Source organism: Mustela nigripes, chromosome 4, assembly GCF_022355385.1.
Source record: "Mustela nigripes isolate SB6536 chromosome 4, MUSNIG.SB6536, whole genome shotgun sequence".
Lineage (NCBI taxonomy): Eukaryota > Metazoa > Chordata > Mammalia > Carnivora > Mustelidae > Mustela > Mustela nigripes.
This window is the reverse complement of record NC_081560.1, coordinates 188,252,010-188,261,897: the sequence shown is the minus strand read 5'-3', so window position 1 is coordinate 188,261,897 and position 9,888 is coordinate 188,252,010. Positions and strand designations below refer to the sequence as shown.

Below are 9,888 nucleotides of genomic sequence, written 5' to 3'. Positions count from 1 at the left end.
CGCCCCGCGGACTGACTGTCCAGCGAGGCTGCGAGTCCCCCTCGCAGACCCAGACCGGGAAGGGCGCCGGTGTCCGAGGCGAGGCCCGGCCGACGGGCAGGGTTGAGCCGCGCGACAGGCGCCTGTGGCCATCGGCCTCCCGACCGCACAGCGCGCGCCAGGTCCCCGGGGAGCCTGCGTCTTCCCTTCCCGCGGGCTCCCGCAGGTGACCACCGGCGTCGGGGCGCCTTCTCGAACCCTCTGCGCCTGGGCGTAGACTAGAAAAGTCACAGGACGCAGATTTGAATCTTCTCCAGAGAAACTCCTCAATCTTCCGGCTTAACTTCCAAAATTGGGCGATCTTTACGGAGACTGGTCGCAAACTCCACCAACTCGTGACTCTCCCTGAACACGCGGCCTGCCGGGCAGCTCCCCAGTTCTGCGGAAAACCCACGGAGTCACCAAGTGCCCGGGGGGCTTCTGGAAGCAGGGGCTCCCTCCACTCTGCCCCTAGAGTTTCATTAGGGGCAACACCCAAAACAGCAAGCAAGCTGTTCCTTATCCCGCACAACCTAGTTCTTTTAACTAAGTACAGGCTAATGATTGTGAAAAGGGATTAAAGCCCCTTATTTTAAAGAAAGACTACTTCCCATTTGAATTACTTTTAAACACACCACTTTGCCTCTAATTTAAAATGAATAATAGGCTTAGAGCAGACAACAAAAGATCATTAACCTCATAAGATAAGTGTATCAGGAATCTTGTATTTTGCCAGCAAATGGAATAGAATGGTAGAAATGTGCTAATGCAGAGATTTTTTTTTTTTTTTTAAAGCATCATTATCTGGGGGACATCATTTTTGGTATTCAAATAAGAAAACGAATTCTCTCCAATGCCCACTTGAGCTTTTGTTCTGCCCTAATTGAAAGCAAACCTGTGCGTGGAAAATGACCCTTACAGATGGGGAAAGGTTTAGGTTGGGTTAAAAAAAATTAATCTTTTTTTCTTTTTCTTTTTTAGAGAACAATTAACGTAGACAGTAGCTTTCATCCCGTTGTTTGTGCTCTTGTTTCATTTTCTGTCTTAATAACCAATCCGAACAAAAAGTCATTTTACAGTCCCGGGTTTGCAATTGAAGATACAAAATCCACGGGAGGAAGCAGCCGCTAACATGGGGAGGCCCCAGGATTAAAGATTCTAAAATTTTGGTTTTAATTAAACGTGTATTTTTAGAAAACTCCTGACCTTTACAAGTGCTTAAATATTTAATCCTTTTCTTGTATCTATAGTTGGGTAAAGAGAAAACAATTTTAAAAAAAAGTGTTTTAAAAGAAAATGCAGAGGAAGAAAAGCCAGTTTGGTAACAAAAATAGAAGCAGGGTAAAAACAAAAATATATATATATATATATATGATATATATATATATCATATATATATATGTGATGGGACAGGCTCATAGGTGTGTGTGCGTGTGTGTGCGTGCATGTGTCTAGAAGTTTCTGGTGTCACGTGGAAGCTGGACAGGGCGCTGTGCCTGGCCAGACCCTCGGCCGCCGGGTGGCCAGCCTTCAGGACGCTCTGGCCCTTTCCTGGAGCTCAGCGGCACAGGACAGGCATGCATCTGTGTGTGCCAAGCGCCCGGAAGAGGCAAGCGACGGTGGGCAAAGCTGAGCAGCTGTCTCTTCTGGGCTTTCAGAAACTCCTGTCAGTTGGCTACTGACTGATGTCCTAGCGCACACTCTTCTAATTCTTAATTAGAGCGACATAGCTAATTAATAAGTTTTTTCCAATTATAAATTAACTTAGGATCAGAACTCTGGCTTTGCATGTAATTTCCTATAATTGCTAAAGCTACTGCAAAAACATGCCTCCTGCCAACCGTAACTTTTTATTTAACACAGACAGGCAAGTTCTCACTGGGTTTACATTTTAGAGCAAATTATCTCTGTGGGGATTTGTGAAGAGAAATTAAAAAAAAATCAGAGTTGTTTGTGTTTTGTTGTTGTTGCTGTTGCTGTTTTCCTCCCCTTCCTAAGCTCCCTCCCCTGGACTGCCTTCAACAAAAGAGCATCCTGAACTGAATGGACCCTGTCCTGTAGAGAGGTAAGGGGAGCCGGCGTCAGTATATGCCCGTTATTCCACGGCCGGGAAGGAGAAAGAACAGGTGATAATTCGTTTCCCGTTCATGACTGTCCCCACCTTCTCATGGCTCCCGGAGAATGATTTGGGAGGTGCCGGCATGCTGTTCGTTTATAGATCCTTAACTGGAGAGACACTTATCTCTTTAGTAATGAAGGAGCGTAATTAAAGGTGGGTTTGCAGCCCAGGCGGCGGGCCTGGCAACATGGCACGTCCTTGGCCGCCACGATTCCTCCGTGGTTTATCAAAGACGACTCCTTTAATATGGAGATTACACTTATGTACTTGTCTGAACTTGAAAGGCATTTGCCTAATTTACTTATTAATGAGATGTAAATCTATTTGTATGGCGCGTCACAAGTTTCTGCGAAATCGCTGCTACTTAACCGGTGATAAACCCTATGATTTAAACGAAAAATAATACATTTAGCTTTCCACATTCGTTCTGTTAAAAATTGATACAGTCTATGTTAAATTTATTAATATTGCTCCCTGTCATTCAGTTCGCAGCCCTTGCTGAAATACGCCTTGACAGCGGCCGCATTAAAGATGTATGCCATTGTATTCAACAAAGATTAATGAAGCCCGGTAAAAATAGCTGTAAAAGAGAAAGTGATCCGAATGTAAAATCAGTGAATTAAATGAGGCCGCGCGCACCATTCGTTAATATGCATGAGGACAGAGGCAGCGAATGAAAATGTCTCTATGCAAAGTTCATTTGGGAAGCTTTCAGTATTGTCTGGGTGTCCCCCAACTACCCAGGAGGGGCCTCCTGGAGGCGGTGTCGCGCCGGACCAGGGCGGGCCTGCACCTGCACGGGGAGCTGCACCGGGCCACCTCCGCGTCCCCCCCGTTGTGGAGCGAGGCCGCAGCCGCACAGCCAAGCATCCTCCTCCAGACCCTCCCCTGTCGGCCTCCACCTGTCTGGGAGAAGCCGGATGACCTCCTGGTCTGTCTTCAGGGGGCTGGGCTCCAAGTTCAGGTGCTGGCCACGCCAGACGCAGACCCCAGACGGCACCTCGCGGTGCCTTCGGGGTTTGGTTTGGCTGGGCTTTGCCCAGACGAAGAGAGGTTCGCAATCTGGCCTGCAACGCCCTTGGACAGATTGGGATGAGAAACCTGCAGGAGTCCGGCTGACTCCCAGAGCTTGTAAGGGGCTCGGATCCGGGATGTTCATCCCAGGGGCTGTTTCTCTCTGCCTGCTTGCGCCGTGAGTCTGTCTAGATTCCCGCCCCTGTGTACTGAAAGACTGGGTAGTGCTTTCTTTGTACTATTTGGTGGGGATGATTTATTTCCGCAGTTCTCATTATAAAATACCGCTGGTGTCATACCCTACCAGGTTAAGACTTTCAAATAAATTAACAGTGACAGAAAATTGTATGCAGTAATCATAATGTAAACCTGGCATGTTTATCAATCAAGAGGGTGTTTTGATAGATTGAAGCCATTAATGATAGGTGCTTCTCCCCAAGGTTTGCCTACACGGAGGTCAAAGGCTGTCCAGGAGGACGTATTTTGGGGTATTGTTTTCTTTTTAGCGTTTCCTGGGCGTGGGGGGTGGGGTGTTGTTTGCCGTGTGTGTCAGGTTGAATTAGTGCAGTTGGTGACAGTAGAGGAGTTCATGTTCTGCCTGCCTACCAGCTTGGAGGCAGTTGGGGGGTAGGGTACACACACACAGAGCGTGACACCCTGTAGAAAGTGCTGCCTAGAGCACAGAATTTCCCAAAAGGGTGAACACAGGTGTTCCTGCTCAGAACGGTTTAGGGGCTTGTTGTTGCGAACCTCGGCATGTCAGTCCCGTCTGCCGTCTCAACAGGTCGTGAGAATCCTGAAGCGTTCCCCAGGCTGCGTGCAAGGCTGCCACGGTGGGGGTCTGGGCTGTTCTTCCCTCGCTGAGCCCTCCAGAAAGAGTGGAGGGCTGGCCCCACAGTAGCTGCGGCGGGGGCGGGGGTCAGAGGGTGCAGGCTGGGCTCCCCCGGGGGTGCCCTCCCGAAGGAATGACGGAGCCCATGTTTTACGGTGACAGACTGACAGACGGAGCATGAAATGATGAAAAGGTGTAAGAGGAAGGATGGACGAGGAAACTGACATTTTATCTGGGGGCTTCCTGCCTGCTCAGGTCAAGCCCTGTCTTGCCTGGGCCTGGCCCCAGCCCCGGCCTCAACAGCACCCCACCGTCCCTTCCCGGGATTGAACCTTCCAGGCGTCGGGCTCGTGGCTGCCCCAGAAGCTGCGTCCACCTGCCTTCCTCTCCACCTGTCAGGCCACTTAGCCTCACGTCCTGCAGCTGCCATATGAGGAGGCCCCTCAGAAACCGAGCTTCCCATGGGAAGAGGACCGGTCACAACTGGGTCTCTGCTTCGGAACTCCTTCTGCCCCCCCACCTTCTCCCACCTAGTGAGGTCACCATCTGTGAGGTCCCACGGCATCGCTGCCCATGTTCACCATAACAACAGTGGCCATCTAGGCCCTCCCTGGAGACACTTCTGAAAGCACTAAACTTGGGGGACCAGGAGGACCCAGCATCACTGCCACAACAATAGGACAATAGAACATCAGGTCATTCAGTCCCAGGATGCTCTTTCTGATTTGAGGGCTGTCCACTAGGATAAGAAAGCCTGTGGAATATAAAAACACTGAGTTGGGCACCTGGGTGGCTCAGCTGGTTAAGCAACTGCCTTCAGCTCAGGTCATGATCCTGGAGCCCCGGGATCGAGTCCCACATTGGGCTCCCAGCTCCACCGGGAGTCAACTTCTCCCTCTGACCTCTCCCCTCTCATGCTCTCTCTCACTCTCTCTCCCTCAAATAAATAAATAAAAATCTAAAACAAAAACAAAGCAAAACAAAATAAAACAAACAAACAAAAAAAACCACTGAGTCCACAATAACACAATTAATTGGATTGTCTGACTTTTCCAAATCAAAGAAATAGAGGTAGGAAGACGTTACCTCCTGAATTACAGCAAACACTCTGCGAAGTAGTGGCTTCATTCTGGGCCAGCGCCCTACACAGATGCCCTCACAAGAGCCTGGTGGTTTTCAGCTTAATGAAGCAAGGATGCCTGGGATGCTTCTAGTCCCACTGGCCAAGAGATTCCACTCAATGGTCTCCTGGGATAGCGCCCAGATGGACCGGGAAGCTACCGGCTCCTTCCGTAGTCACATTACGGGCTGATGATTGGACTCTGCTCATGGGCGGGCTGGTCAGTTCCACCAGGAGAGCTGAGTGGTCTTGCTGGCACCTACAGAGACCAGCCTCCTGGCCTTTCTCTGGCCAGCACAAGGCCCAGCCTCCCGGACATGTTTGATTTCATGCCGTCTCAGACTCTTTATCCGTTCAGGCTTCTGTAACAAAGTACGACAGCCTGGGTGGCCGTTGGAACTTCTTACAGTTCTGGAAGCTGGAAGTCCAAGATCAAGGTACAGTGTGGTCGGTCTCTGGTGAGAGCCTTTTCCTGGCTTGCAGACCACTGTCTGCCTGCTGTGTCCTCACGTGGCAGAGGGAACGAGAGAGGAAGCAAACTCTCTCCTGACTCTGAAAAAGCCACTAATCCTGTCCACGAGGGCTCCACCCTCAGACCCTCATTTCATCCCTTTTCCTGCTAACGCTCCCCACCCCTCGGCGGCGGCAGCAGCGCATTGAGAATCTTGACGATCTTTGGTGGGAAGGGTCCTCAGAGGCCACTTATCCCCAATTCTGTCTCAGAGAGAGAAACTCAAATATAGAGATGCCTTGGTGAGTTCAAACATGGTGAGTTCAAACACAGCACCTGCAAGTCTTGACCGACCAACTTTTCAGGGGACGTGTCCAAGACGGCGACTCAGTCTCTGACCTGGAAAGGCAGGAGAAAATCTAAGGTCATTCGTCTTCATGCCTTAAGCCTCAAATATCATCAGCAGTTTGTTAAAGGAATGAAAGAGACCTTTGAGGTCCTCAGAACCGATGCCACTTTTTAGGGAAAACACTGAAAGTAAACATTCGGATGTTACTCCTTCGACTAACCTCTGAGCAATGAAACGAAGTGAGCTTATGACATAAAAACGTGTCTTAACAAAATCAGATGGGCAGCAGAAGGCCATTCTGAAATAGGAAAAAGTCTCAGCTTTTTGAGAGAAATGTGGTTGCACTGACTTAGTAAACAAGTGTCTCAGAAATTCCAGTTCTGCACGTTTGGTGTGGCTTGGTGGTTAGGACATTAATTAATGACCAAATAGAGAAATGTCTGAGTGCCCAGCAGATGGTACACAAGCCCAGGAGAACATTACCATCTGAATTGCAAAGAAGGCTGGCAGCTTCTGCTCCCCACCCCCTGCCCAGCTCTGCCAGCTTGCCCCGAAGAGCGCTGCTGTCACTCGGGCAGGGCTGGGCAGGGGCGGGCTGGGCTCCGGGGCCGGCCGCTCTCAGAATCCAAGCCCCAGATCCTTCCGTGGGAGGGGGTGTGGGAGAATAGGTGAGTGGCTCAGTATAGGGAGTTAGGCGTTCCCGCTTCGCTCTCTCTTTCTTTTTCCCGTTTCCTTCCTCCCTCTCCTTCTTTCTTTCTTTCTTTCCTTCGCTCGTTCTTTCTTTCTTCCTTCCTGTTTGAGAGCTGCAAGGGAGGCACACGGAGGAAGGCTGACCCCTGAGAGCCAGTCTCACTCTTTTCTCTCTCCGAGCCCAGGAGCACTGCTGCTACTGAGGGTTTGGAAAACACAAATATATCCAAGGAAATACACACCAAGAATGCACCCATGAGGCAACTGCAGCTTGTGAGCTAGTCCGATTCTCTGTAGCAGGTCTTCCCCCTCAAGGTCAGCAGTGGCTCTCCTCCCAAGGACAGGTCAAGGGCGGCTGGTGCAGGATATCTGCTTCTGGCCTTCGGAGATGACCGACTGGGCGGGGGATCGTGCTCAGGAGACAGGGCATCAGCTTTGTAAGGAGTAGCCTAATAAGGGCTGGGATTAGCAGAATGTATCGGTCCTAAGAAGACTGTGGAATAATCGGCCTCTGCCTCCGTTGTCCACAAGATATCTTGAACTGAAGCAAGTACCACTTAATCAAAAATGTAAGGGCAAAGGAGGAAAGAAAACTTTCTTGCCCTCTCGCAAGAAGGCACTTGGCATTCTGATGTATGCGCCACCCTCCCATTTACTCCCGAAACAATGCCTTGCACTCCGCAAAGTACACATTGGATTACCGCCTGCTTAGGTACAGAATCCTGGTCTGCTTGTAAAAAGCTCAAGGTGGAGAGTAGAAAAACATTAATTGGATGGTTCAAAAGTTAAAGCCAGACTTGCCTTAGGTGTTTGGAATTCAGTAAGCTTTGTTCTTAACTATCTTTATGCTTCTCTCTTTTTGTTTCATCTGTCTTTCGGAGATGTAGCTTTATCAGCATCTAACCTCGGCACTTCATTTCCAAATATCCCCTCCCCCTGATTTTCTAAATAAAACAATTGCAGAGTTTAAAAATAAACAGTTTGAGGTCTAATCAGTGGACACAAACAATTCATTAATAATTAAAGTCATCCATCAGGCAGTATGTGTGGTCAAGATCAACAGGGACATCAATGTTTTAAGCTCCAAAGCAGGCAAAAACATCTAGAAATTAGAAAGTTCTAGAAAGGACTGGAAAAAGACTGTTTGGCAAGTGCCTTAACATCTTAACAGCAGGAATGTTTGCCACCCCCCCACCACCCATTTGATTGTGGTAAAATATTTTGTATTTATTGGTTTGTTTTGACTGAAGGTGACATTAATGAAAAGTATGTTTCAGAATGACTTGTTCTACAACACTGAAAGTTACAGCTTACGTAGGCTGCTCTGCTGTTTGCGGAAGGACTTCTACCCACCGTGTCACGTTTGACCTCGCACCAGCCCTGTGAGGTCTCATTATTAGTATCTCTAAGCCTGCTTTTGTCCACAGAGGAAGAGACTTAAAATTCAAAAACCAACCAGAAATTTCCAGAGGTGCTACTGTGCACAGAATGATGTTTCCACTGATAACTGAGCGAGTGAATGAAAAAATTCACATCCCCGCAGAGACAGCCGGATGGCATGTGGGGAGAGCTGCCTGGGCATCACGGTTGAAACAGGCCACTTCGGCAGCCTCAGGGAAGGCCCCTCGGAAGCTTCTGCCCTCCCCAGACTAGGACCCCAGAGTGGGCTGCATGGTGTCTTCTCATCTCGGCACACAGGGCCCAGCAATCCTACAGCAGAGTCAGGAAAACAATTTCTGGGCAATTGTCAATTGTCAGGCTTGTATCCCTATTCTGCAGCTCAAAACATCTCTTTTAGCTCCTGCCACTCATGAAATAGAATAATGTGGACGATTTTCATTTCCAGCCGGGTTGGCTTGCTAATGTGTTTTCCTTAAGCACCTGTCTGTGAAAGTTCCTATTACATCATCGAAAATGAACGTAATGTTTACTGAGCACCTACAATGCACTCTGTCTTACTCATTTCATTGAGTCTCAAAATAACCCTCCAAGCAGGCATCTCAGCCCCATGGCACAGGATCTTCTTGTTCAGAAAGTCTTACTTTTTCTCCTCTGCACATACGTTAGCCTTTGACCAAAAAATTAAAATAAAAAATAATGCTAACGTGTAACCCCAGTAAACTATAGGGCGAGGCTACTCCTTAGAAAATAATGACCAGCTAATTTCGCAAAGGAGACAAAGTGGAGTGCGGCTGACTGTCAGCCACAGGTACGAGTGTTTCTGGGTTGACAAACCAACAGTCAACGGCACTGTTGTCAACCATGCCATCCTAGCCACACACACTACTGAAAAGAGAGGTGCCAAAGGCCCAGGGTGGCCAGTGGCCATGTTCCTTCACCCTCTTGGGCACACCACTAGCCCCATTTTCCAATCCCTGTTACTTCTCAGTGGAGACGCGTCACCAGATGGGCCAGTGGAATGGGTAGAGTGCTGGTGAACAGTAGCACCTACATCTACCCGGCGTCTCCATGTTTTGCCTTCTCCATGCAGCTGGTGGAGTACACAGAGCCACAGGGTAGAATGTTCTGGATCTGGAAGCTGGCGCTGAGAAGTCTTCTCTGCTCTACCTGCCAATACTCAACTGCAACAAAAGTGGGAAACAAACATTTATATTGTTGGAAGCTGCTGAGATTTGGGGTAATCGATGATTAGAAATCAGCCTTTCCCTGACTACATCTGGGCAAGATTTGACTGCTCAGCCAGGAAGAAGCACCCACCAGGGTGAAAACTCCCTGAAAGCTGTAGATCAGGACTCAGCAAAGGACCATGGTGAACTTTCACTGGCGTTTATAGTATAATTTACCAAAATTACAGAATGGATCATGACATTATATGATTAATATCTGAATATGTAGTAGTGGATATGCTCTTAGGATACAGAGACCATTTGGATCTTTTTCATTGCTGTAACCTTAGTACTTCCCACGGCCCATCCGAGGCTCTCAGGAGCCGTTGGGTGAATAAATGTGCATCACAGGCCTCCCTTGCATGTCTCCTGGAAGATCCCTGATCTCCCTGACCCTGGTTGTCCCCTGATCACCTGGGCATGTCTGCCTTCTTCCCAACGGCATCCTGGCCCAGGATATACCGAACCACTGACGCGCAGTGACCTTCAGGCCATGTCCCCATACTTCCCTGCTGGGTGGGAAGCATTAGCTGTGGGTTGTCTGAGAGCTGAAGAAGACCCTTCTTCCCATCCACCTGAAAGCTACTGTCGCACGTGGCCAACAGCCGGCCGCCAGCAACAGACTGAAGTCAACGGCATCCCCAGTCTGTGTTTCTGCAAGTAAAGGG

The 9,888-nt window shown here is 49.0% G+C and overlaps 1 long non-coding RNA gene across 1 annotated transcript in view; it reads right to left on the bottom strand.

Moving 5' to 3' along the window:
- LOC132015456 (uncharacterized) overlaps window positions 1-7,096 on the bottom strand; it is an 11,977-nt gene extending 4,881 nt beyond the window's left edge. Inside the window, exons 1-2 of the long non-coding RNA XR_009403694.1 lie at window positions 6,836-7,096; window positions 5,070-5,953 (exon numbers count right to left, since the gene is read on the bottom strand). This is a non-coding gene — a long non-coding RNA (uncharacterized LOC132015456). The remainder of the gene's footprint in view (window positions 1-5,069; window positions 5,954-6,835) is intronic.
- Between the last annotated feature and the right edge of the window lie 2,792 nt (window positions 7,097-9,888).